Source organism: Lepidochelys olivacea (genome assembly GCF_965140295.1).
Source record: "Lepidochelys olivacea isolate rLepOli2 genome assembly, chromosome: 1".
Lineage (NCBI taxonomy): Eukaryota > Metazoa > Chordata > Testudines > Cheloniidae > Lepidochelys > Lepidochelys olivacea.
The window spans coordinates 94786747-94803808 of NC_140411.1; the positions used below are offsets into that span (position 1 = coordinate 94786747).

At 40.2% G+C, this 17062-nt stretch overlaps 2 protein-coding genes across 2 annotated transcripts in view; one reads left to right on the forward strand and one right to left on the reverse strand.

Moving 5' to 3' along the window:
* Positions 1-6199, reverse strand: part of LOC311523606 (uncharacterized protein) — a 173015-nt gene extending 166816 nt beyond the window's left edge. Inside the window, exon 1 of the mRNA XM_084633779.1 lies at positions 5905-6199. The gene's annotated coding sequence lies outside the window, so the exon portion shown is untranslated. The remainder of the gene's footprint in view (positions 1-5904) is intronic.
* The window catches only part of LOC311523597 (uncharacterized protein), a 37878-nt gene extending 21253 nt beyond the window's left edge, over positions 1-16625 (forward strand). Inside the window, exon 2 of the mRNA XM_084633770.1 lies at positions 16574-16625. The gene's annotated coding sequence lies outside the window, so the exon portion shown is untranslated. The remainder of the gene's footprint in view (positions 1-16573) is intronic.
* Positions 16626-17062: the final 437 nt, after the last annotated feature.

Genomic DNA, 17062 nt, shown 5'->3' on the forward strand with positions numbered 1-17062 from the left:
AGCCGCAGCAGACATAGGGGATGTTTGTTTGTAGTATATCTGTTAAGGTTTAAAATGCAGTTTTCCGGAATCTACATATTGAAACATAGGAAAAGAACACATGCATGACATTTCTTGGTTCTTGGGTAACCTGCCAAATCATGTCAGATACATCTCCAAAGGATTGTAAATACCGAGGCATTATGTCAGACAACTGCATCAAATTGAAAATGACAGTTTTAACCTTTACATTATTGGAATGTTTTCAATAGATTTTCCTTTATCACTTCCCAATAATTCCCATTTCCATGTATCTAGCTAACTTTTATATGTTTCGGACATTGTGCTGCTTCTCAGGTTTTTCTAAGCTGTACACAACCCACAGTATATGGTGCAGATCGCATATATGGTATGTGGACTTGTCTTTTTTGGTTTCTCTAAAATTATCTGTTCCGTGGCATTTTATTAGCTATTTGCCATCTGCTCATAATATTCATAATAATGTATACATATATACAAATACCTATGAACTTTAGCTATATTATGCTTTTTAATCCACATGAACAATACACTTTGACATCAATGGAAGTTGAATGTAGGTATCAATGGAACGATATGGCCTAATATCTTTGTTAACTTAAGTCCATAGCTCTATTGACATCAACAGACCAAGACCAATTTATCCCCGCTGAGAATCTGTCCCTAACTGTTTAGTAGTACAGTATTGCTAATCCACCTGCTGTTTCAAATTCCCATTGCTGTCAACAGAATTTTTATTTAGGTATCTGGAGAAATGCTGCCAGTCTACTCTACTTACATTACTGATATTGTGGGAGTGCCTTACTAGCTCTTCAGTAAAGGCTGCACTGAGACTTTCACTCAAAGCAGAAATAAAATCCCTCTATTTCACATTTTAATGGTTACATTTAGTTTCCAGATTTAACGCATTCACTCTTCAGGGGACAATTTAATTTTCAATTATATTTTATGATCAAAGATTTACTAACTTTGGCAGAAAGAATATTTAAAAATTAATCTTTGTTGAAATTTTCCCTGAGATTGCAACACATTTTTAGGCTCCTATAATTTAAGAACTACCATCCATGGAGCAAGGATGTGACATATAGAAGTACTGGTAGGTGACTGAACTTTATTTCCTGGCCTCAGTCCCTTGATATGGATGAAAGTTACAAAGGTTAGTACCCTTCGGCTCATCTACATGGGAAGTTAGTTCACAACAAACTAGGGAGGGAATGTACAGCACACTAGCTTCTTCGCATGGACACTCTTACTGCGCACTAAAGGTGCCTTTGTGCACTTTAGTTTAGCCTCCTTAAATTGTACTAAACTACCTGAGAGGACTCTTAGTGTGCAGTAAGTCCACACAGGGAGTTAGTGCATGGTAGCTAATACACTGTAAATTCACACCTGAGCTTGCAACATATTAACTTCCTGGTGTAGACAAGTCCCTTGTCACATGATAGGGTCAGCAGAAATGGATTCCAGTGGCCAAGGGTTCCAGGGCCATATTTTTAAAGGTATTTATATGCCTAAAGATGCAGATAGGTACCTAGTGGGGTTTTCAAAGAAGTGCCTAGGCAGTAATGCCCAATGGAGCTGTTGCAAATCGCATTAGGCAGCTATTGGCATCTTTAGGTGCCTAAGTACCTTTAAAAGTCCTCAGTCCTTAGAAAGTCCAAACTTCACACACATGCACTCTATAGGGTGGCCAGTTTTGTTTGGATGTTGTGATAGACTATACACTTATGTTCACCACTTTTACAAAACTATGATAATTTGGTACAAAGTATAGCTTGTCAGTTATTTGAAAACTCATAATTCATGGCTCACTATTATCTGGGTAAAATGTGTGGCAACAGTTTTATGTAAAGTTATAAGACTCTACTGTATGATGTTACTAAAGCATATTCCATTTCTGGGGTAGCAGTCCAAACCAGTTTCTTAGAAACCAAAGTATAGACAGCACCTCAGCCAGGTGTCAGCATAATGAGATAGACGATCACTTGGGTAAGCGGCCATTCTTTGGCAGGAGGAATGGTATAAGTGAGAAATTTACAGTTTGGCAATGGAACTGCTGGGGGTTCCCATTCAAAACAGACTTGCTGTCACCTGAACCCCCTCTGGAGATGATTCTCAAAGAACAGAAATGCTCTAACAAGGGGGAAGAGAGGACACAAATCACCTCTTTTCCCTCATCTCTAATCAAGGCATCAACAATATTTGGAAGACAAAAGAAGCATCACTGAAATGGTGAGTGGTCCTGGCTGAAGAATTCCAGCCAGACTGTTGTGAACATGTGGTGAAAACAAACTTTTTGTTTCAAGTTCACTTAGCTTGTTAAGTTAGGTATTAGTTTGCATTTTAGCCTTTTTTAATTTGTAACCAATTCTGACTTTTACGCCTCATTACTTGTAATCACTTAAAATCTATCTTTCTGTAGTTAATAAACTTGTGTTTTTGTTTTATCTAAACCAGTGTGTGTCTGGATTTAAGTGTTTGGAAGCCTCCATTTGAGATAACAAGGTTTGTTCATATCATTTTCTATTAATGAAAGGATGGACTTTCTATCAGCTTGTGCTGCAGAGAAGGCAGTTGCTCGGCAGTACAAGACACACTTCTGGGGACAAGTCTGGGACTGGAGATTTGCTGGTGTCACTCTGTAATATAATTCAGGAGTGGCTGGTTAAAAGCACTCATATCATTCAGCTGGGAACGATTTTTGCATGCTAGAGGCTGTTTGTCAACAAGCCAGGAGTGGTTGTTTCCACAGCAAAGCAGTGTGAAAGGCAACCCAGGGTGGAAGGATGAGAGGATACAGCTGCTCAACTGTCCAGATTGTACCCTGGGGAATGTCACATACATATTCCTGGAGGTTTCATCACATGACATAATCTTTAATTAAAGATGAATCTTTAATTCTTGGAGACTCCAGGACAATCCTAGAGGATTGGCAAACCTAGCAGACTATTCCCAGACAGACACCACTTTTAAACACTAATCTTTAAACCTCAGAAATAGTTACTCTCGTTACTCATTATAACCTGTTTTAGCTCCCCAGTGAGAGGCTGACAGAGCTGTCAAGTTCCACTAGGTCTTTCAGTTCCCTGACACTGACAGCCTGCCTCACCAGCTCTGCTCAGCACATACAGCTCAAGCGCCCTTGACGCTGGGGAGACAGGCTGGCAGCGGTGCAACACAGAGTTGTGAGGGGGAAGAGGAATATAGAGGGGGTGGGGAAGGAAGAAAGATTTTTGCATCAGGGTAAGGGAGAAAGCTGAGCTCTGCGGGGTGGGTCTTCTGTGCAGGGAGCTAAGTGATACTCTACTGAATCCTCAGTAATTGAATGGCTAGCACAGTGTCAGGGTGTGTGGGGGGGGGGGCGGAGGTGGCAGCTAAGGTCTCAGCACAAAAAGCCTTTCTATTACAGAGACCTGAACACAGATATGCGTGGTTCTCTCGACAGTGCTGCATCAGCTCACCAAACATGTATATTTCAAACAAACAAGCACTTGACTGATTTATTTATTTATTTATTTGCTATCTATAACCTACACTGTTGTTCACTCCGAAGGTAAATTATCCAATTATCTAGATTTTGCCTGAGCCTCTGATCTCAGAGATCCCAATGACTGAATACATAAAATCAATTTAGACTGTAATTACTAAATTAGCAGGACACTCAGTCACATTGTCATCTCTGTGTCAAATTATGCCAGTAATTAAAGTTATCAGAAAAAGTGAAAGCAGGAATCCCTCAATCTTTTCCATTTTCCATTGGCATGCATATTTCATTTTCACTAAGCCATTTATAAAACTACTTTTGGGCTGTCTAGAGGCTGCTCAAGAATTTATTATGTGTCATGAAAGAATCTGATGGCCTATATAGCATGTGTGATGGGGAAATCCCAGGGGTACCTTGTATAGTTAAAAGTCATATCATTGCCCACTTTAACTGTACAAGGTTCTTGAACTGAATCTATGCTACTGCTGTCTTGCCACCAGGCATTTTTCTTACCAAGTATTGATGCATACAAATGCAACCATTTAAGTACCATTTATTCTTTGTTTTGTCATGTTTTATATTAGTCACTATATGAGCATCACATGTACAGTATTTATAAACCAGTGAAATTATAGAAGAAAGCCAAGGACTGTAATTTAATAGTACAGTAAGTATTGTTTTGATTAGACCATTGTTAATATAGTCTATTTTTCTTAATTCATACAAATTAAGGGTCCAGTTGTGCAACCTTTAGTAGGGAAGTCCTCAGTGACCACAATGGGATTCACTACATGATTATGGGTTTCAAGATTTAGTCCTTAACCAGAATAAATTTCATAGAAGAGTCCCAAATTTAAAATGTGGATATAATGTACTTCTCAAAGGCTATTTGACCCAGAAGAAAGGAAACATCAGTCAAGAAAGATCCTGAACTCCTTGTTCCAGCAAAACTCCTAATGAGGGCATTGGAAATATTGTCTGAGTAAACAGTACATGATTGGACCCTATCTGTCTGGGTAAAGCAGAGAATGCAGAAATCCTATTTCTATCCGTCCTATTACTGATATGGACAAAGTCAGAATATTAAGCGCTGAAATTATAAACTGCTATTTCTAACTGGTGTACCTACAGAGTAGGTAGTTGTCAGAGTTAATTTGTTTTATGGGACAATAAAATGGACTACACTTATTTTAATACACTAGCCACACTTTCCCAGTGTTTATTTTCCTTTAGATCATGGCTTTGCCTAGTAACTGGTGTTATCAGAGTAGATTTTTTCTTCTTTTGCAAGCATTTTATAAACACACCACAGGCTTTAAAATCTCAGGGGAGCTTCAAACCACTACGAGCTTTTGGAAAAATAGATGCCTCAGTCCAAACACTGACTCAACAAGTAGATTGTTTAAAGTGCTTCAACTCGAACAGAAGTTCACCTTTCAAGAAGTGCCAGCGATTTAGAATCATATTACAAGTTCACTATCAGAGCCAAATTTACACACTCAGAAACTCGCAAAGATTTTTTTTTCTACTATTGATTTTGCCTCTTTCCATTTAGCAAAAATAAATTCATTTTTCTGCTTATCCTCTAATGCAACTGAAATTGATATAACTGTCTCTGTTGTAAAAAATTTTGCAGCACCGTAGCATGACCAGACATCTTTGTTTATGCCTCAGCACCATTGAAAATGTCAGCACAAATCTGGGATAGTGCTTGTTAACTAATATAGAAGAAGCAGATGAGAGAACACAAAACTTGTTTTTGCTGAGCCAATAAAAATGACATTTTTATTAATATTTCTTGCAAAGGCAACAGCTCAGACATAATCACAAACTATAGAATAATCTGCAATTTTTAAGGTAGGAAAAAGTTTGGGCCAAAACCTGGTTAGTTCCTTTTGCTAAATGCTAAAATCCAAATGTTAATGGATTTTAAAAATTAACATTGTAGATGGGAAACTTTAACACAATTAGGAGATAGAGCAATATGATGAGAATAGGTTTCAGAGTGGTAGCCGTGTTAGTCTGTATCAGCAAAAACAACAAGGAGTCCTTGTGGCACCTTAGAGACTAACACATTTATTTGGGCATAAGCTTTTGTGGGCTAGAACCCACTTCATCAGATGAGAATGTGAACCAAAAGAAAACTTTGCTTTATAGTGCATTAAAGAGAAATGCAGGGTTCTTTGTATGGTGACACAAAAGACCAGGGGAAAATAATGAACAGACTTAGGACCTAAATTTACCATGAAAGCATCTTCCTCTGCAACTACCAGGCATCAGGAAGCTTAGGTTTATCATACAGACAATCATCAGAAAGACCAAAAGTAGCAGATTTGTTTCCTCACTTAAATAATTCTATGAAGTGAAACAATGCAGTATCTTCCTCAGAAAGTACAACTTACCTGTTTCTAAATGGGATGAAATCTCAATCCTGCTCAAGTGAACGTGAAGTGGGTTTATTTACTTCATTTTGGTGGTGACTGTTGTTTTCCAGATTATAGAATGATGCAAAGAAGCTCCATACACCTCAAATAACTGTGTGGCTTAAATTAATCAGAGTAACCTCATCTAACCAGCTACAGAGGATTAGTCTGAAATGAGTGTCTCCATATAGTAAGATTTTAAATCTACCAATTCACAGCAGCCCAATTCTGTAACTGCTATGTGGCAAGCTGACATTAGGTCAACACTTTTCATTCATCAAGATACATGAGCTGCCCTGGTAAATGAGGCTGCAGTTCTCCCTTTCAGGTTAACACGACCTACCCATTAATCTTTCTTGGAGTTATTGCTGAATTACTTATGTATTTAAAATATATAAGGCATTGAATAGTTCCAAAGAATATCATACTCTTTTGGATCTCTACTGTACAAGGAAGTACAGAAAATTAAGGCAAGGGAGACCCCTTGTGGACTGATTCTATTACCATACACAGTACAATGTTATCGGTTCAAAATCAATGGTTTCAATATAGGCTGTAAAATATTGTTAAAAGGATTACAATATCTTCTCTAAAGGTAAATGTGATTAATAGCGCTGAAGTATTTTTAAATTAATTACACAAACCAGGGTAACGTGATTTGTACTAATGGAATGAATATACAGATGCAAATTCTATTTTCAGCCTCTCTAAAGGTAATGATTCCCCTACATCTTTTAGTAATTTAGCAGCTTTCATTATGAATGTACTAAAAATTATTATTGCTGTCAATAGAAATGCACATGTTCTTGCTTGTGTAGGCTGAATTCATTGCACACACCAGGGGTTCCTAGTATTCCTCAGTTTGTTCCCCCCACCCCGCACCAGCTCCCTGTGTACCACCCACCCCCACTGTGATTCCCTTCAACCATCTCCCACCCACCCCCCTCATGCCATGGGCTCTGTATGCCCTCTGCTCCCCCCTTCCCCTTTATGCCAGGTTCTCTACATGCCCCTTCTTCCCACCTCTGCCATAAGCCAGGGCTGTATCTGTTCTCCATGTTCCTCTCCCCCCATACCATTGTTTCCCATTCTCCATGCTCATGCCAGGGGTTAGTAAACTAGATTTCAGCACTTGTTATAAGAGGCACAAGTGGACTTTGGGCTCATACGTTATTTTCAAAGGAAGGCACAAACGGGGTGCCCATGAGTTGTGGCCATAGAAAGTTGCCCTGCTGGGATAGGAGGAGGAGGAGTATATGTATATGGAGGAGTCAGGGAAGGCCAGAAGAATACATCTGTCATGGCTTTCTCAAACAGCTGCAATGCAGCAAAAGTACAGCTGCGATATTCTGTACCAGAACATACAACCTGCCTTGGATGAAAGGCCCACACATAGCAGAACCACTGCTTTCGTTTGCTAACCATGGTGGATGAAACAGAGAGAGGAAAAGAGTCAATCACTATTGCTTGCCTGAAAGACATCGGGAGGGGCGGGGTTGTGTGGAGGCAGCGTAGAGTTTATAAACATTCTGGGCAACTTCAGACACTAACCCAGGGATATTGAGGAGAATGAGGATGAGAAGGAAAAGGAAAAAAGTAGGGAGAGTAGGGAAGAAGGCCCTAGGGGACACTGCAGTCAGACCACAGCCTGCAAACAGTCTCTGTAGAAACAGCCTGTAAGTGAGGGAAATGTGGATTGATAGACTTATTAGAGGAGGAAGTACCTCATAGGTAAAAAAAACCCCAAAACTTTAATTCTAATCATTCCCCAATTCTGTGGAAAGATACTAAGGGATTGGGGCAGCACATACAAACTGTAGGGGAGCCATTTTATCTGTGCTAGTCAAAGTTACAACTGCTCTGGATTCCTGTCAACATGAGCTTTTCATATAGTAAATGGGACTGCCTCAAGGATAAACCAGTCTGCTATCTTCAATGGCACTGAGCAATTTCTGAATGTCATTTTTCAGGAGGCTTAATTATATTGATTTCCTCACAGATGTACCAACAGTAAGTCATGAGAGTCCTTTGATATTACACCAGTCCCAATCCATCCAAGGTGCTGTTGATTGCATTAATGTTCCCCTCAAGGCAACCTCAGGCAGCAAGGGTGCCTTCAACAAGTGAAACATACCTCACTCTGTCACAGGACAATGGTAAACAATCACACAAACAGTTAGTGCTTAGAACAATTCTGTCTCTCTCTGCTTCACTGCAAGGATTCTGCCTCCTCTGAGCCCTTGCTGGCTTCCTAATATAGACCTAAAGAAACAGTACACACACTCCTTAGCCATACAGATCTGTGATGTTAATTTTATCATTGCCTACATAATTACACAGTACCCTGAAGCAAATCATATCTACTGTGTTCTCAGGTGCTCTGGACTGGCTGGGGAATTTGAGACCAGGTGGAAATCAAGAGGCTAGCTTCTGCATAAATATATGGACTGAATTACAGTACTATTCGGACTTGTGGTGGTGTCAACAACTATATGACAAGCTAACTTTCTATGTGGGAGACTGTTATAACCACTCAAGATTGATGCACATACTTCTCTCTTAAGGTTTATTAGGCACTCAGGTATTATGTGGATGGGTATAATTTTAAAAAAGCTGGTACAATAGAATGGAACAGAAAAAGGAACTGTAATGTAATCATGTAATCATGTAATGCATTCATGCAAGGAAGGTTGAATTTAGGTGGCACGGGCTACCTTAATTTTGGCATTTCTTAACTTGACTTCACAGTCTTAAAGATCTTTTAACATAGTTTTTGGATGCAAACTATATTACATTGGCCCATTTCCTTTTCTTCCATACAGACTGGCAAATATGAATAAATGTCCTCTCCTCATTATCTATGTATAAAGTTACTTTCTTATCATAATCAAATATACACATGAGATTGTCATCTGTATTGCCACTAGTCTTTTCTGAAAGAATGTAATCACATCACCTATTCTCCTGTTGCCAGTACAGGGGTTTGCATTTCCAGTATTGACTGAATTATTGCTGTATTTGTAAGAAGAGGTACTTGGCATTATAAGTAGAGAATGTTTCTATCCCTTATAAAGACCATGGAAAAAAGGTGAACAACCATGCTATTCCCTAGCTGGAAGGTGAGCCTGGCAGTGCTGTCTTCTCTTTCTACATTAATAATACAGGGAAGCTACTTCAGAAGAAGATCTAGGCATGCTCCACTCCCCTGGTTAGCTAGCTGAGCCTGCATCTGACCCTGGATATTTCAGCATGCAAACCATAATAAATCCATAGTTCTAAAGGGCTTAACGCTGGAAGGCAATGGTGAAGATATTTGCATCAATGTTCTGGAGCAATGACATTACCAAACTCAGTACCTTTTAGCTTAACTTAAGTAGAGATTTATAAGAGAACTGTCATTCTAGAAGTGATGAGCACATTTCTTTCACCTTTAATTCCATACGCCTTCCCCCTCATCCAATATGCTCTCATTCAGCCTTTACCATCTTCTTGGTTTCTTGTAATGTCTTGCCCCAATTCTCCACTATGTCTCAGCTGAACAGAATGCAGGGGGCTGGCATAGGAAGTGATATGCCACCTCTGTCAGTTTTACAGTAATGGAGATTGCTCCTACACAGGGGGAATTTTCTTGGCGGAATCTGCAGCCATTTAAATTCACTTTGCATCACATCAGCAACACAAAATTAATTTAAAGGACTGGAGAATAGGGCCCTCTCTCTCCAAAGTAACAAAACAGAGAAAATTATTTATGAATCTGTCTCCCTAAAGGAAACCACATCAGCTAACTAAAGTAAAGGTGATTTAGCAGACTGCCCTGTTTATCTGCAAATTTCTTATAACTTACTCTAAGTGCCTGTCTCCTGAGGTGCCCAAACTTCCTTAGTTCCTTCTAAACTATCCCTATTGGGACAGCAATTCCTACTAAATACATGAAACAAACTCAGAGAACAAATATGTAAGTATATTTGTGCTCTTGACTGTGAGTTGATGCATAAGCTTTTGCTAAGGGCAAGCCTGTTTATCTGGCAAAATAACTACCTTCTGTTTAAGTGAGGACTGAAAAAATATCAGCCAACTTTTTGTTGAAACAGTGAAATTCATTTTCAATGCAATGGGGATGAACTTCTGATAATTTTGATAATTTTATAAAAGAAAACCTAGGACAAGGGTAAAAAGCCAGATTTTTAAAGGTATTTAGGTACCTAACTTTAAAACTCTGGTCCAAAGTGCATAATAGAACTATGGAAAGTAAAGGAACATATCTTGTAGAATGAGTTATATAGTCAAACTTTTGTCTCAAACACACTGATGTTAATTTGGGATAACTCTATTGAGTTGATGGAATTGGATTTATGCCACTGTGACTGAAATCAGAATCTCTCTCATAGCCTTTGGGATACAAACTAATGTTCAGAAATAGGATCTATTTTGCCATTTTTGCACCAGTGGAATCCTTTTGGTTTCAGCATATTACTCATGAATAATACTGATTTGCAAGTAAGAGTTAAATCAGGCCCTCCCAACACAAGTCTTAATTCTCCACTGTCTTGTATATTTTGTAAATGTAGGGGTGTAAATGTTTGTAGACAAAGTGGGTACAAAACACTACTGTTCTGATTTAGTAGTGTTACCTGGGGTTTTCATAGCTCACAGAAGTGGTAACTTAACTGTTTCACTCCAGTCAGTCTCAGGAATAAATCAATGGGAACACAGCAATTCCATCTGATAAAAGATTAATGGAAGTAAGTGTGCTCTACCTAAAACTGCAGTTTAGACATAAGTAAGACTAAAAAGAAAAGGAGTACTTGTGGCACCTTAGAGACTAACCAATTTATTAGAGCATAAGCTTTCGTGAGCTACAGCTCACTTCATCAGATGCATATCGTGGAAACTGCAGCAGACTTTATATATACACAGAGAATATGAAACAATACCTCCTCCCACCCCACTGTCCTGCTGGTAATAGCTTATCTAAAGTGATCATCAGGTGGGCCATTTCCAGCACAAATCCAGGTTTTCTCACCCTCCGCCCCCCCACACAAATTCACTCTCCTGCTGGTGATAGCCCATCCAAAGTGACAACTCTTTACACAATGTGCATGACAATCAAGTTGGGCTATTTCCTGCACAAATCCAGGTTTTCTCACATCCCCCCCACCCCCATACACACACAAATAAGTAAGACTGTGAGTTTGTCACAGAGGTCATGGAAGTCACGGATTTTGTGACTTTCTGGGATCTCTGTGACTTCTTCAGCATCCAGTGTGGCTGGTCTGGGGGCCACCTGAGTAGCTCAGGTGGCCCCTGGGCCAGCCACACTGGACACTGCTAGGGCAGTCTCGGGCCACCGGGCCCCCCTCCCCCAGAAGCAGCAGGACTTTGGGTGTGGGAGGGGGCTCAGGGCTGGAGGTTGGGATGCGAGAGAGGGTGATGGCTGTGGGCAGTGCTTACTTTGGGGGGCTCCCCTCGGCTACTAGGTGGAGGCACGACCAGGGGGCTCTGTGTGCTGTCTCCTCTTGAAGGCACTGACTCGCAGCTCCCATTGACCACGGTCCCCAGGGAGCTGGTACTCAGGGTGGAGGCAGTGTGCTGAGCTGCCTCGCCATGCCTTTGCCTAGGAGCCGAGGGAGGGAGATGTTGCCACTTCTGTTGCCACTTCTGTTGCCTGCCAGCCCCACCAACCCTCCTCCCCAGCACCAGTGGGATTCATGGGCTGCATGCTGCTGCCCTTCCACTCACCACTCCCCCACCTCAGCAGCAGCAGAGGACCCAGGCTTCTCCCCCTCCAGCACCTGCAGCACCCCCTGGGCCACCCTCCCCGAGCACCCATGGCACCCCCGGGTTGCCCCTCCCCTCAAGATTTAGTCAGGGGTATATAGTACAAGTCATGGACAGGTCACAGGCCATGAATTGTTTTTACTACCCATGACTATCCATGACATTTACTAAAAATACCTGTGATTAAAATGTAGCCTTAGACATAAGCAATAGGTTTAGAACATTCCAGATATTCACCTAAAATTTGGAATGGTAATGAGTAATTAATAGCGGGTTCGCAATGGCCAGTTGCTCACCCACTAGGAGTAAAGATGTCAGGAAAAACATCTCTCAAGATGGCTTCCGAGGACTGCTGCAAAATACACTCTATTAGTTAGTCTTTTGTAACTAATTCTACAAAACACATATGTCATAGTGACCCCTGCTAAATGATCTATTTTCCTAACTCCCAATACACTACTTATCAACAAACATATTTAACAGTCTTAATCATCACAATATTTCTATATCAAAGGCACACAAATCTAAAGTTCTTGTCCACCAAGGTTTTCAGTCTCAGTTGTTTACTTTTCTTTCCCCTCTTCCCATCCTGATTAGCAGAAACTTCCAGCTTGTTTGGACTTTGCCTCCAAAAAAACTGTTTTTAATTTAACCCTCTAGCATGTGGTGTTCTATTTTACTATTACTATTATGATGGCTGAATGCACATAATATGGTTGCAATTAGCTTGATCACATTCTGGGGTACACACACTCCTCAAATCCAGGGTAACAGTAGCATTTCTCAAACAATTTACCTAGGTGTAAATAGCTATAGAAGGTGTAAACTGGTGGAGAACCATGCCCAGTGCGTATAGGTGCCCAAGAAGAACACACTTGGACTGATTTTATAAAGGCAAGAAAGGTAGTATATATATATATGTGTGTGTGTGTGTGTGTGTTTTCCTGTGAGTGTTTCTGACTGTCTCTCCAACACTCTCTGCTTTCCCCCTTATGCTTTTGCTTGAAATTGTGTGAGCACATTTGATATAAAACAAGCCTTTTGATTTTTGCACTTTTAAATGATCAGATATGAAAATTAACTCTTGTATGATCAGTTCAGAAAAAGCAAAATCCTGGGGGTACAAAATTGCTCAAAATGAAATGGACTAAATATGTGCCTTAAATTTTATTTCAGAAATTACCTTTTGCACATCTCTCCAACAAATACTTCTCTCCAGAGTGCAGTACTTTGGACATACTGAAAAGCTTTGCTACAGGAGAACAGCTTGACTGCCTAAGTAAACCACTCATTTAATGCAGGCTCAGAATTCTGATGACCATGGTGTCTTTTCTAAAATGTGAACGTCACTGCAGTTTTTCAGGAGTGGGCATTGTGTATCTGCATCTTCATAGTTTAAAGAGACATTTAGATCTGCACAAACCAAGGCACTAAATCTAACATACCTTTCTTTTCAATTGTTCTAATGGCTTTTGAGCCAGTATATAACACTCTCTGGGGCATTACATACCTGGAATCTGTGTGCTGACACTCATCTGTCCCTTCGTAAAATATAAATCAAGAAAGATATCCGACGATTGCTGGTTTTCTTGGAATATTTATACTTTCAAAGTGCTGCATTTTAAAGCTCTACACCTATTAATTTTGTAAGTCTCATTAACCTTTTTTTGGAATTAGGAATCTATCTTCAACACTGGCTGTTTTTAAGTCTCTAAGATCATGCCAAAGTAATAGCATCATTCACATTAACAATGTTTATTAATTTCCCCGGCATAACATGTTACTTGTTTAATTTTACTGCAATGGCCCACTGTACAATGCTGTCTCCATCATAACATATGCCGAGAAGCCAGAGATTGAGACTCTCTTCAGTCTCTTAACAAGAGCTCGATTGTGACAAATTAATTCCCTGAGTTTAGCTGGAGGAAATGTACAGTCATATGTGTGACCGGTATGGCAGTCACATACAGTATCTTTGGGGACCATGCTGCAATACGTTTATGACTGTTTTATATATTATTGTGGGCCAGGGATTGTATTCAGCTCCAAGAGGGAAGGGTTACCACAGCTCATCCAGGAACTGAAAAGGGAGCAGGGCGGGAACCCAACTGTTGCTGAAAAGCTGGAAAAACTTTGGGCTACTAGGACTCCATAAACATTATGGGTGATTTCTTGTATGTTTAGTGTGAGTTTAAAGCCATTTATTGCTTTTGTTTGTTTGTTTTCTCTGTAATTCCCCCCCCCAGAATAAATGTACTTTGCTTTAGAAAAGCAGTGTGGTCACTTTAAAAACACTGCCACTGTGCTCAGAGAGAAAGCAAAGAACAAGCACTGGCCTTTAAGCATGCTGGTGACATCAGTATATGGCAGGTGCCTGTGGAGCCTTAAGACCCACAGTCAGGTGGGAGAATGACGTGTCTCTTCTCGGGGAGTCTGAAACCTTAAGTGTCCTGGAGGAACCACAGAGGGGAAATACACGTGCAGTTACCCTGAAACTGTGACAATAGGGATCTGACTAGTTTGTTGTACCTTCACCTTTCTCCTTCCCCACAAACAAACTTCTCATCCCTTGCTTTGCCTTAACCCCTCCTCTATACTTGATATTTTCCCATGAGGCTGTGTATGTGTGCAGTACTTCTAAGTTCTGAAATGCCTACAGTTTCAATTAAATTTTCTTTCAAGGAAAAAATATATGTAGCCAATGCCACATTTTCTTTTCTTTATTTGTAATTTCCTAAATATTTTTTATAAAACAGTCTTTTGGCGATTACTAAAACCATCCTCAAGCAATGATCCCAATCAGTTTCTATGGCAGGGGTCGGCAACCTTCAGCATGTGGCCCATCAGGGTAATATGCTGGCGAGCCGTGAGACATTTTGTTTACATTGACCGTCTGCAGGTACGGCCCCCCTCAGCTCGCAGTGGCTGTGGTTCGCCATTCCCGGCCAACGGGAGCTGCAGGAAGTGGTGGCGAGCAAGTCCCTGTGACCCGCGGCTTCCCGCAGCTCCCATTGTCCGGGAACAGCAAACCACAGCCGCTGGGAGCTGCGGGGCGTCGTGTAAACAAAATGTCTTATGGCCCTCCAGTGGATTACCCTGATGGCCACGTACTGAAGGTTGCCGACTCCTGTTCTATGGCTATAATCCAAAGAATTTTACTGATTTTTTTTCTCTTAACCATAAATTTGTGGTGTTTTGTTTCTCAGAAGAAGGCATTCACAAAACATTGTTGTCATTTATAGCACTGTAGCATTACCACTTCCTTCTCTTCATTCTAACCAGGGGGAAGCAGCATTTAACATAAAAAATATGATATTTGGCCTTATTGTGATATTGGCCTTATGTCTTACCATATTTTGAGGAAACAATACAATTAACTCAGAAGAAATTCCACGGCTGATTTTTAGTGACAACTGTATTTGCTAATGAGTGGAGCTGCTCTAAAGCTTTTAAATTTATTTTTTTCATGGAAATGTTCATCAACATTTTGACTAAAAAAGATTGTTCTTCACAAAAGTGTTCACAAAAAATGTTCCCATTTTTCAACCAGTTCTGCTAAAGGGACTTTTCATACCACTCTGACAAATTCACACTTAAAAAATATTTAAAAAATAAAAAAGGATGCATGCAGAACTCATAATCTTCTATACGTAGCCCTTGTCCTCTTCCACAAACCATTCTTTCTGCTCACTCTTCATTTGTCTTTTCATGTCTTTAGTTAAACTATAAGACCTTTTATTTAAATACTTTCAGGCATTGTCAAAAGGTATTTCCACCTATTTGTGTTCATTCGTTAAGTACTGGATTAGGTTACCAGGCAAGGTTGTGGAATCCCCATCACTGGGTTTTTTTTAAGAGCAGGTTAGATAAATACCTGTCAGGAAGTTTCGAGGTTTACTTTGTCTTACCTCAGCATGGATGGGAAGGACTAGATGACCTCTCAAGATCCCTTCCAGCTCTACACTTCTGTGATACTGTGATTACTAGTTTAAAAATCCAGTACATTGACTGTCAACTGAGACTATCAACTTTAGGTCAGAATCCATCAAAGAATGTGGGCTAAGATCTTCCCAGGTCCAAAAGGAGCTAGACAGACAAGTCCCATTGTCATAAATATAAAGGGAAGGGTAAACCCCTTTGAAATCCCTCCTGGCCAGGGGAAAGCTCCTCTCACCTGTAAAGGGTTAAGAAGCTAAAGGTAACCTCGCTGGCACCTGACCAAAATGACCAATGAGGAGACAAGATACTTTCAAAAGCTGGGAGGAGGGAGAGAAACAAAGGGTCTGTGTCTGTCTGTAGTCGTCTTGGCCGGGGATAGACCAGGAATGGAGTCTTAGAACTTTTAGTAAGTAATCTAGCTAGGTATGTGTTAGATTATGATTTCTTTAAATGGCTGAGAAAAGAATTGTGCTGAATAGAATAACTATTTCTGTCTGTGTATCTTTTTTGTAACTTAAGGTTTTGCCTAGAGGGGTTCTCTATGTTTTTGAATCTAATTACCCTGTAAGATATCTACCATCCTGATTTTACAGGGGGGATTTCTTTATTTCTATTTACTTCTATTTTTTATTAAAAGTCTTCTTGTAAAAAACTGAATGCTTTTTCATTGTTCTCAGATCCAAGGGTTTGGGTCTGTGGTCACCTATGCAAATTGGTGAGGCTTTTTACCAAACCTTGTCCAGGAAGTGGGGTGCAAGGTTTTGGGAAGTATTTTGGGGGGAAGGACGCGTCCAAACAGCTCTTCCCCAGTAACCAGTATTAGTTTGGTGGTGGTAGCGGCCAGTCCAAGGATAACGGGTGTAATATTTTGTACCTTGGGGAAGTTTTGACCTAAGCTGGTAAAGATAAGCTTAGGAGGGTTTTCATGCAGGTTCCCCACATCTGTACCCTAGAGTTCAGAGTGGGGGAGGAACCTTGACACCCATGGACTTTCAATGGGAACTAGGTGCCTAACTCCTATAGGCCTCCTTGAAAATGCCAGTGTTCAGCATATGAGTTTTCCTATTGACTTCATGAAGCTATTCACATGTGAAGAGTTAAGCATGTGCTTAAGTGTTTTACTAGATTGGAGATTTGTAGCTTAGAAACAATCAGTGCTGCACAAATCACAAATTGATTAACTCACATCTCCTGACAGTAGAAGAATTTTTCAAGGAGTAGTGCTGCAGATGGCTGAACTTTGAGTGGTTTGCGCTGCTCTATGTTAGGAATTTCTGAAAAAAAATCATCACTTCCTATTAAAGTTCTATGGCAACATTTTACGCTGCCTACAAGGTGAAGATTTCAATTCTCAGGAGGAGATTAGATTTAGTTTACCAATTTGTCTCCATATAATATTCCAGTAGAGTGCCTGTACTGA